This window comes from Mus musculus, chromosome 9, assembly GCF_000001635.26.
Source record: "Mus musculus strain C57BL/6J chromosome 9, GRCm38.p6 C57BL/6J".
Classification (NCBI taxonomy): Eukaryota; Metazoa; Chordata; class Mammalia; order Rodentia; family Muridae; genus Mus; species Mus musculus.
Genome location: NC_000075.6, coordinates 78,209,838 through 78,221,983, shown reverse-complemented (window position 1 = coordinate 78,221,983; position 12,146 = coordinate 78,209,838). Strand labels below are relative to the sequence as shown.

The 12,146-nt window shown below is 43.8% G+C and overlaps 1 pseudogene; it reads left to right on the top strand.

The window, feature by feature from the left end:
* Positions 7,044-8,685, top strand: Gm3126 (predicted gene 3126; annotated as a pseudogene).

Here is a 12,146-nt window from a genome sequence, read left to right as displayed (position 1 = left end):
TCTCTCCAGCCCTGTTATCTTCATTTTGCAGAGAAAGTGCCAGAACTTCAGACGATAAAGACTCACTTAGTAATCCGCTGGTCAGCAAAAGCTGGATCTCCAGGCTTCTGAAGCCAAAGTCTAGGGCTGCCTCATCTTGCCACTGTCTCTCACCCACAGTGGGCGGAAGAGGCAAAGCATGCTCAAGGGATTAAGGACATGACAAACACTATGGCCTTCAACAGAAAAAGAGGGTGTCAAACCAAAACGAGCAGATGTGAGAGGGCTCCTGTGGTAACCACTGCAGTGATAAAAAGTTACAATATTCGCAGCTGGAGAGCTTACCATTCTATTTGGAAGACCAAAATCATTTGTGTATGTGGGAGAACAACTAATATGAAAGCAGCTGTAAATGCTAAGGGAGAAAGGAGTCACTCTGTGTGTGTCTGTCTGTTTGAGTGCCGTGTGTCTGTGTGCATGAACGTGGGTGATTGTGTGCGTGTATGCATGCATGTGCATGAGTGTCCGTGCTTGTGTGCTATACAAACCACATCTGCAGTTGAGATCTGAGTGCCCTTTGCAGATGATCCCTCCACCCTGTGCAGAGGTGGTTCTATTTGTAGACTGCCGCAGAGCCATGCCAACTTGTGCATCTACAGAAGCTGGCTAGACATGAGGTGTGACCAGAGCCACAGGTTGGTGTCTGTGGGTAGAGGAAGTGAGTGGTGGGTGGAGACACTCCTCTGGAATCAGTTTTCTTACTTTTAGACTCTAATTCTTTCAAAAACTACAAAGACTGGCCTTTAAAACTGCTGGGAGATGGGTTAGAGGTGGAGACATTCACACAGCGTCTGAAGGACAAAGATGGGAGGCGGCAGTGAAAGAATTACAAACCCTGCTGGTCGCTCTCTAGGATCGCAAACGCCTTCTGAGGCGCATGCTCACCAGGCAGAGGTAAACCTGTGCCATTTTAACATAGCGCCCGTGGTCCGTGAACTATTTCAGGCTTGAAATCATTGACCTGTAGCTTCAGGAATGGTTCCTTGACCTGTTTTTCCTACATGCAGGGACCTGTGACAGTCCTTTGGGTGAAGGGCAGACATAGCTGTGATCACAGGAGGCCACTGCAGAGGCTGTCGTGAGAGTAACCCCGAACTTCCACTGGCCTTTCCCTCTGCCACTCCTACAACATGCCCAGAATTTACTCTTTTAACTCTGAGATCTGTGTGTCCTGCTATTCTTTTACAAACACACTGTCCCTTGTCTTAAATTTATGTATCATCATGCTTTGGATTGCATCTCTTATGCAGAACCCGATGTACGTGGAATTTAACAAAAGGTTTGTGCTTTTCTAGTGTCAGTATAAGCACCAAGAGCTGATAGAGGCCATTCCTCCCCAAGGTCCGATGGTGAAGTGGGCTCCTGGGCAACGCCACTCATTTTCACAGTCCTTGTGAATGACAGGGAGTGCAGAAGACTGTCCCTGCACAACTTGCTTTCTGTCAAAATTACTTTTCTTCCCAGCACCTTCTTTGCAAACTTGTATGCAACTGGGTCAAGAGTCACAGAGCAGTCAGTGACTGAAAGGTCATTTTGTGATCACTTGTAGAAGGTGTGGAGGAATATACAGGTCAGAAATGTAATGCAGGTGATCTAAATGAGTCCTTAGAAGATAGCACCGTCACATAATTACTTTGTTACATTTATTTCTTTACTTACTCCTAGCTTGGATTGGCTTTGTAGTGCTTGCCACCTTCCTACTCCCATCCCTTAACTACTCTTCAGCATGATTTATTATTTCCTGTAGCTTCATGGATGACTTTATCTTTGTCTTTAGTGAAAAGATTCATTCAAACAGAATGTAGTGCTGTTTCGGTGGTTGTGACTCCTTCTGTTTGTGTCTATCATGGTGAGTTTGTCCTTCAATAATAACAGATAGTTTTGCTGGGTATAGTAACGTGAGTTCGAAATTATTGTCTTTCAATACTTGGAATACAATATTCAGTGAGTTCCTTGCTTGAAAGGTTTCTGTTTAAAAAAAAAATCTGTTGTTTTTCTCATGCATTTGCCATTGCATGTGACTTAAATACTTTATTCATGCAACTTTGAATATCTTTTTTTGTTCTGTATGTTTAGTGTTTTTAACTATAATGCAACATGGAGGTTCTTTCCTTTGTTTGCCCATCTGGTGTTCTATATGTCTCTTGAGTCTGGATTATCATTTATTTCTCTAGAGAAATTTTCTCCTATGTGATTCTACTGAATATATTGTTTATGCCTTTAGACTATTCTTTCTTTTCCAGACCCACAATTTGTAAATCTGGCCTTTACCTGCTGAGCCATCTCCACGATCCAAATTTTGTCTTCTAATGGTTTATACTACAGAGCCCAAATGTTCACATTTTCTCTTTTGTTTGTACTCTATTTTATCTATGTTGTCTTTTGTTCCTGATAATCCATTCTATAGAATATAGTCTATTGATGAGGTTTTAATGAGTATTTTTTAAAACTTACTAAACTTTACATATATAAAATTTCAACAATTTGATTATCTTTACTATTTTAATCTCTTTATTGAAGTCTTGTTTCATTTCCTGTGGTGACTTTATTATTTTACTCAGTTATTTGTTTGCATTATCTTTAACTTCACTTAGGATTTTATCACATACTCTCTGGTTTCAGTAAACATTCTTATAATTACATTTTTATCATATCTCTTAATGAATTTATTGGTTTATTATTTGTGCGCACAAATGCCATGGCATGGATGTTGAGATAAAGGTACAACTCATAGGAGTTTATTCTCTCCTTGCCATGTGGGATGCAGGGGTTGAACCCAGGTCATCTGGCTTTGTGGCAACGGCCTTTCCCTGCATGTAGAAACATCGTAGGCAGCCAACAAAAGCATGAAGCAGGGAAAGAGTTCTTTACTCCCACTATAAGCACAAAAGCAAGCAAGCAAGCAAACAAACAAACAAAACTTAGTATGCTCTGAGCATGGCAGCTTATAATCATTCTTTAAATCCTTTGTCCTGGATTTTGGCTAATTTGCTCTTTGGAGGAATTAATGTGGACTCATTATTTTGGGGGGTGTTGTGCTTCTCTGGTTGTTCCTGTTTCTTACGATATTGGGATTTACTCATCTAGGGTTATGTTGTTGCTTAAATTTCTCATGGTTTTGTCTTTTAAAAATCATATACATTCTTTTTTATCTATTTATCATATGAATTGATGCTTTTCAAATGTCTAAGTAGGGCTAATTGTGGCAGACATAAGGTGCAGAGTTCAGAATTTAGATCTTCAGTCTCTGTGTCCCCAGCAGCTGGTATCATACCTGTATTACGCCCAGGGTAGAGCAGCAACAGTTCAGGTAACTGCCACTGCTGTGTACACCAGGCCAATGTTGTTTTACCCACTGAGAAGCGGCGGTCCCTTTAACTTCAATAGCTGTTGGAATATAAACACCAGGGTAGTGTGGTGCATAGGATCTTAGTTACTAAGATTAGGTGTGGAGGGAAAGCATTCTGTGTAAAGCCATGGATCAGTGTTAGATCTACTCAGAAAAAAAGTGTGTGAAGTGACTGCGGAGGGAACGTTGTGAGAGTGTTGGGCTCCAGACACTTTAGCGATTATTACACTATAGAATGTTGTAGTTAAGAAATGAATAATAGGAAGGATTGGAGATGAGAAAGAAAGAAAAAGAGGTTTCGAACAAGAAAGAACTGTGGGTTGTGGACGGGGAGGAAAGGGGAATGTACTGTTTACTGAAGTGTTGCTGTGGCAATCGTGAACCACCTTCGTTTGTTCTCTTCTGAAAATGTCAGTTTTTTCCTCTGTCAAATTTAAAGGATGTCTTTTCTGTATATAAATATTTGTGATAGACAGGTATATACTTTTCAGGGCTTGAAATGTATCAGTTGCTTTCCTGAATGTTAGCACTCCTTTTGAGAGCTCTGATAGACTTGCTTTTGTAGATAAGTTTATGGTTTTCTTTTATGTAGCCTTTGTGTGTGTGTGAGTGTGTGTGTGTGTGTGTGTGCGCGCGCGCGCGTGCATGTGTGCTCACATATGTGTTTTTATGTGTGTTAGGATATGTAAATGTGTGGGTGCACATACCTGTGTGTATTCCTGCAGAGGCCAGAGGTGGATGTTAGGTGTACTGCTCTATCACTCTGAAAATATTTTAAATATCCACATTTTAAATTATTTACCTTATGTATTGGTGTGTGTGAGTGTGCACACATGCATGTGCTGTGGTGTTCATGTAGTGGTCAGAAGACAATTTTATGGGCTTTTTCTCTCCATCTTTACCTGGGTTCTGGGGCTCAAACCCAGGTCATTGGACTTGCATGGCAAGAACTTTCCCTTCTGATCTTAAATATGCATATGCTTCCCTACTGACGATAAATATATACAACAAAACATTTAATTTGGCATTTTCAAAGTTAGATGGTAAAAAGTCTCTTAGAAGAATACTCTAGCCATCTTCAGAGTCTGTGTACATTACCAGGGAATTAATTTCATTATAATTCAGTAGACGGAAAGGGAGAGTAAAGTTAACATTAATGGATGATCTATGAGTAATTAGGAATACAGAGCACAGAGATTACACAACTCTGAAATTCCTTAGTCATTGACTGAAGGTCGTGCTACAGTAGGATCTGAACTTTGATTGTACATACACGTTATCAAAATTGTCTTTCTATTAAGTAACTTTTCCCAGTTGCAAATATGGGGCTTCCAGAGGCCCAGCCAAGACAGGGACAAAGGTGGACATAAGTTTTGCTGGGACAACACAAATGAGGCCAAGAGATTAGATTATTTGCTGTGGCCCACACCTATTTTTATCATTCACTGTGATATCTAACAGTGACTCTCCCTTCTACAAACAACCTAGGCATAGCTAATAGAATCGCATTAGCAGAGAAGGGCATTAGAGTTCAGAGCAAAACGGAAACTTGACCATATTCAACTTCTTGAGTATTGGATTCCTTCTCCTGGCTTAAAGTCAGGGCTACTCTACCCTACTCTGGAGCCCTACTCGCTCTGTGTGCTGTTCTTAAAATACCTGTTCCATAGTTACCCAGCTAAACTAATTGACTAGCACAATTCCACATGGACATGGACAGAGGCATGCCCTGTCAGGTTGACAATATGAACCCCCACACAAAAGAATGTGCTTATAATTTTAGGCTAGTATTGCAAGTAACATTTTCACCTAGGAAAATGTACAATTAATAATAATTTTTCTGTTATTTTTATTAGCTATTTGCCTGAAACTCTTTTTTTTTTAACAGACTGTTCTCAGATGTATTTGGCAATCAGATATGAAACCATTTTTAGAAGATCATAAGCTTCCTGTATAGCACCACACTCTTTTTGTTGGATATACAGTAAATGTGGTCCATATGTTCTTTAATCCTCCAGCCAGTCTCCAAACCTCAACAATGGCTTGGCAAGACAGGCCCACTCACACCATAGTGGCAAGAAGAACATGAGAATGATCAACCACTTTCTTGGATTTAATTCCCATTCCACAAGGTGAAGCCTATCCCTGGTACCTTTACTGTGTCAAGAACTGGTGGGTAGACAGGTCACAGGCCCTAAGGGGGAAACCTACGACTCTGCTGCTGCTAAATGGACATAGTATTAAACTGATTCCTGGTACTTACACACAAATATAAGTATGGGTATGACTCTCAATTCTCATCAGAGGAGATTCTATTTGCTGTAGGTGGTAAATAACACAGGGGCTTCCAACTAGTCAAGATGCAAAGAACAAGAGACCACAGAACGCTCAGCCCCAAATGGAAGGTCTCCCCAAAGTTCAGGGATCATTGCAGAAGTGGGGCAGAAAGACTGTAATAGCCAGAGGCAGTGGTCAATCATAAAGAAATAGTGTTTCCTGAGCACAGCAGGGAAGCTGTATATATGAACTCACAATGGTTCTGGCAACATACACAAAACCTGTGCAAACTCAAGGCAGACAAAATCCCAGCAGAGAGAGGGAAAGTAGGCACAAAGTCACATACCCAGCTGAGTGACTATTGGCTATGGATGGCTACTGAGAGAGAACCAATTGTCTCCAAGAGTGTAACCTCTGGATAAGTTGACCACTGTGGTGATTTGAATAAGAATAGTCCTCGTAGGCGTATATGTTTGACTGCATGGTTTCTAGTTAGTGGAACTATTTGGGAAGGATCAAGAAGCGTAGCCTTGTTGCAGGTGGTGTGTCATGGGGGGGGGGGGGATTTGAAGTTTCAAAAGACTTGTGCCATTCCTAGTATCACTTTCTCTGCCTTGTGGTTGTGTCTCAAGATGTGAGCTCTCAGCTTCTGCTCTAGTGCCATGCCTACCTGCCTGCCTACTGCTATACTCCCCACCAGGATGGTCATGGACTCTAACCTTTTGAAACTGGAAGTCCCAAATTAAACACCTTCTTTGATAAGTTGCCTTGGTCATGGTGTTTTACCACAGCAATAGACGATTAACTAAGATAGCCACTATCCAGTACATACGTCCAACAATACAAGGGCCTGGAGAGATGGCAGAAGTTAAGAGCAGCCTTGTCCCAGCCTGCTAATGGCCATGGTCCCCTGCCATGGTCCTTACTTTGTATGACTCTCCTTCATATTGTTCCCATGGAGTTTTTACCATGTGTGAATGTCGTTGAGAAGAACTCTAATGTGTGCCAACCTCATGCTACCAGCCTCTGCTTTGGACTATTACTGAAACAAAGATGTCCCATCTTTTGGGGATGAGGAAAATAAATGAAATGTCTCTGGGTTCCAGTCCTTCAAAATACTTGTTGAAATGACTAGAGTGGTTTTGGGTTGTTGTTTTGTTTGTTTGTTTGTTTGTTTTTGGATTTTTTTTGTTTTTGTTTTTTTTGTTTTTGTTTTTTTCGAGACAGGGTTTCTCTGTGTAGCCCTGGCTGTTCTGGAACTCACTCTGTAGACCAGGCTGGTATTGAACTCAGAAATCTGCCTGCCTTTGCCTCCCAAGTGCTGGGATTAAAGGCGTGCGCCACCACGCCCGGCGACTAGAGTGGTTTTGGAACCTAGAGCCACTTGGAGTCACCACTTACCCCTGCTGGGATCTAGAGATTTTTAACGTGTTCAGATCAGGATCATTTTCCCTGAAAACCAGTCACAATGCGAGTTGACCCACACTCTTTTAGCGGGCAAGACACACTCTACTGAAGGAGGAAGCTTTAACCGTTTCTGCTTTGAAGGAACTGCCAGTCAGCTATTCCCAGAGATGTTCAAGGGGGCCTTCACCGACAGGTGTACAGAGGTCCTGACCTCAATGGTGTCTGCCTGGCCCTTCCCATGCCTTCCTATAGGAGCCCTGATAGAGGACCCTCACCTGGAGACTGAAAGCACTGCTTGAAGGGTTGAATGCCCTGGTCACATGGAAGGTTCCTTCCAGTGGCTGCAAACTCAGAGTGTTTGATTTGAGGAAGAATGTGCACCGTGACCTCTGGAGTATACAAGCTGGATCCCGTGGAGATAACCGGTCACCACAGATCATGGCACAGAAGCAGCCAGTGGAGATCTGTCCTGGCCCTGGGAGGAAGATACATCTCAAGGTGGTAACCGATGTTTGAACTAATGAAGGCCAGTTTTGATGAATGGACCATATACTTGTTGCAGTGGGTCCAGCAGAGAAAATGTTCCATTCATCTGTGCTGTAGGAAGCTCCACAGTTGTGCCTCCCCAGTCTCTACTGTGATAAAGATCTTTAAATTGGTGGATTTAAACTATATCCTGGAGCTACGGCTGAGTCAATGGTGGCTTGAATTCCTGGTAGACCTTGTTCCTCACCTGGAGGGGATGAGTAACCTTCACACGCTCACGCCTGAGGGAATGAAGCCCTGAGGGAATGAAGCCCTGAGGGAATGAAGCCCTTCAGTTTTACTGCTTGTGAAGACCAGGAAGATGAGCGGCAAAGCACGTTGCTGTCTCTGTACTCCAATGTCGTCTGTCTCCAGAATCTCTATTTGAGTGATAGCTACCTTCTAGAAGACTCCCTTGACAAGTGGCTCAACTGCCTGACCACCCCCTCGGAGACCTTGTCAATCACGGACTGCCCTCGGCTCTTACAGTCAGACTTCAAGCGCCTGCCCCCTTGTCTGAATATTTGTAAGCACAAGCATCGGAACCTGAATGCTCTCTTTCTATCTGATGTAAGCCATGAGCTTCCAGGGCTCATCCCTGGGAAAGTCTCAAGTACCCTGCAAACTCTGGAACTGGAGCCATGTAGAATAAGGGCTGCTCATTTCTCATTTCAAAGCCCTCTTGACTGCCCTGAGCCAATGCTCCCAGCTCCTCAAAGTCAACTTCTATCATGATCTCTCTCTGCTTGTCCCGAAGAACTTTCTTTGTCACACAGCCACGCTGAGCCAGCTGGCCCAGGAGCTGTACCGCACCCCTCTGGGATGCTATGAGGGTATCAAGATACTTAAACACAGATTTAAGCAACTTTGTCCAGAGCTGCTGGACATACTTAGGGGCCAAAGGCAGCCTAAGGAAGTCCCCTTTGCTACAAGTGCCTGCTTGGAGTATTTACATTCCTGCTACTATTATTGTAAACTGGAGGCCACAGATTGCCTTTGTCAGTAAGTAGAATAAGGTTGCTTCTGGTACCAAGAATGGAGCACTGTGTATGTGTATGTCCTTGTTTGCATATAATAAAGATGTTGAGCTTTTGAAAGAAAGAAAGAAAGAAAGAAAGAAAGAAAGAAAGAAAGAAAGAAAGAAAGGAAGGAAGGAAGAAAGAAGGAAGAAAGAAGGAAAGAAAGAAAGAAATGAGTAAAGATGAAAAATGGTGTTTCTGGTGCTTTGGACTTAGAGCAGTGGTAGTGTACCGGGCAAACACATTCGAGGCCCTTCATTGTTCAGTCCCCAGCACCAGAAAGAGACTTACATAATTCCCTGGCAAACTTTCAACTGAAATAGTTTCATTTTAACTTAATGCAACTCTTCAACTTTGATTCTTTCTGCACCGACCCCCCCCATCCTACTTTTTCATTGACATTTTTACTTCCCATTAAGATTCATAGTAGCCTCATGTATAGCTACACTGATCGCTTCCATGGGTAGTTGGGAAAGAAATGGAGAGCAGTTTCAACAGGGCTTCTAGCTGATGTCATTTCAAGTGGGAAGTTCCTAAAGTAACTCTCATGGTACATGAGGTGAGTTTCTGAGAGTGGTTGCTAGGTAAAAGTCTGATTGATTGTGTGCCCTCCCAAACCTCCCAAGCCACAGGGAAAGTCACTTGTCATAAATACTAAATGAAAAAGCCAAAGGCAATGGTCACAACACTCTTTCACGCGATGCACGCCCTGCCTGGCCTTGGCTTGCAGAGCAGTGTGGGCTGCTGTTCTGAGGCAGCTTATCTCATGGGGATAAACTGCACAGGAGAAAGCCCAAGAGGTCACACCCAGAGTGTGGTCACTTAGTAAATACTCAGACTTCTTTATCCCGTTTGTCCCTGTGAACGTTGCCAGACCTGACTGGGGAGTTTCATGTCTTAACAAAGAGTGCAGGAAATACTGTTCCCAGACAGGTCAGATAGCATGTGAGTGACTGCATGCTGAGGAAAAGCAGAGCTTGGGGTGAGCTTTCTCTGAGTTTTCTTTGCCTGGTTCTAGCCAGATCCTCTGGATCCAACCCAGTTAGGATGACAACTCTGAGTGCAACTCTTGTCTACCAGAGACAATCAACATAGGAGGAAAAGACCAGAATTTTACATTTGCCCCAAAGGATTACCTATTCATTTGAGGGTCTGTGTTGGCTGGTTTGTGACAACTTGATGTAAGTTAGGGTCATTGGAGGAGACTCGATTAAGAAAATGCCTTCAGACACACCAGAAGAGGGCATCAGATCCCACTACAGATGGTTGTGAAACATCATGTGGTTGCTGGGAATTGAATTCAGGTCCTCTGGAAGAGCAGTGAATGCTCTTAACCGTTGAGCCATCTCTCCAGCCCTAGCACCAAAACTCATAATACCCAAGATACAATTCACAGACCATGTGAAGCTCAAGAAAAAGGAAGACCAAAGTGTGGATACTTCAGTGCTTCTTAGAAGGGGGAAATACTCATAGGAGGAAATATGAAGACAAAGTGTGGAGCAGAGACTAAAGGAAAGGTCATCCAGAGACCTTTCCTTTAGTCGCCAAACCCAGATGCTATTGCAGATGTTGGGAAGTACTTGCTGATGGGAGCCTAATATGGCTGTCTCCTGAGAGGTTCTGCCAGAGCCTGACAAATACAGAGGCAGATGCTCACAGCGAACCATTGGACTGAGTGTGGGGCCCCCGATGGAGGAGTTGGAGAAGGGACTGAAGGAGCTGAGGGAATTTGCAGCCCTGTAGGGGTAGCAACAGTATCAAATGGCCAGACCCTCTGGAGTTCCCAAGGACTGTACCACCAACCAAAGAGTACACATGGAGGGACCCATGGCTGTGGCCCTGTATGTATCAGAGGATGACCTTGTTGCCCATCAGGGGGAAGAGCGGCCCTTAGTCCTGTTGGGGTTTGATGCCGCAATGTAGGGGAATGCCAGGGTGGGAAGGCAGGAGTGGGTGGGTGGGGGAGCACCCTCATAGAGTCAGGGGGGAGGGGAAATGGGATAGGGAGTTTCCAGAGGGGAGACCTGGCAAGGGGATAACATTTGAAATGCAAATAAAGAAAATATCCAATAAAAGAAAAAGAAAAGAAAATGCCTCAATACTTTTGTAAGATCCAGCTGTAGGTCTATTTTGTTTTGGAGACAGGGTTTCTCTATGACTGTCCTGGAACTCATTTTGTAGACCAGGCTAGCCTCAAACTTAGAGATTCACCTGCCTCTGCCTCTGGAGTGCTGAGATTAAAGGCATATGCCACTACGCCCAGCTTGTAGGCTATATAATTAGTGATTGATTGGAAAGGGTCCAGCCCACTCCTAGGCTGGTAGTCTGTTCTGTAAGAAGGCTGAGCAAGCCATGGGGAGCAAGCCAGTATACAGCACCCCTCCATGGCCTCTGCATCAGCTCCTGCCTCCAGGTTCCTGTCCTGACTTTCTTCAATGATAGACTATGGATGTGGAAGCATAAGCCAAAGAAATCCTTCCTCCCCATCTTGATTTTTAGTCACGGTGTTTCATTGGTAAGACAGGGACCAATGGTAGTGACAGAATTGCCATGCTGGTACCTTTTCAAATAGAATTGAGGGCCTCCTTGTTCCAAGCCCCATCCCTACGGTCATGTCAATCCAGTACCTCTATTCTCTGTCCAAAACTCAGACTCAAAAGTGGAGGAAGGAAAGTGGGGCCTCAAAAGCTCCCTAATGCTATTGGGTTATCTGAGGTTCACTTTTCCTTAGAGACCAGTAATAACTCCTGAGGGTTTGGGTGAGGCTCTGCTCAACGTACAGGCAGTGGAGCCAAAGATAGCCACAAAGGAAGAAGCAGGAGGTATAGGTGGTCCTTGGCTTACGGTGGCTGGAAGTATATCATTGACAAGATGAGGAAAGGGATTCGAACCCAGGAAAGTAATTGCTTTATGTATTCATTGCCTACAGCAAAGCTGATGACTACAGAATACCACTCTGGGGGAAGGGACCCAGGTTCACATGTACCAGGGTATGCAGCCCATCATCTGAAGAAAGGAGAAGGGATTGAGTGGAGCAGGCTGTAACATTAGTGCAGTCTTGCTCCTTGGAGGCCCTACAGAAATGGGACAAAGTCCAAATCATTAAGTTATTTCACAAGAAAAGGCATGATACATACCAGAAGTTGACAGGACAGGGGGCTGGTAAGACGCTCGGCAGGTTGAGATCCTTGCCCACAAAACCATCAACCAGAGTCCAACTCTCAGGGTGACTTCCAAAAGTTGTCCTCGACTTCCATATGCACTCTGTGTCATGTGTGTGTATGCATGTGTGCGGGCACATGCGCACGTGCACGCACACATACAACAAACAAATAAATGTAATTTTTAAGAACAGACAGGTTGTCCTAGGAGGAGTTTGGAGCTGGCAATCACATTTTCCAAACTACTAGCAGGAGCTTTCTCTAGACCAGAAGCCACCAAAAGTCACAGTAACATCCCCACCTCTTCTTTTCCCATCAAATGAACCCTGCGTGGGGTCCAGCTTTAACCTATGGCTTGGGGACATAATA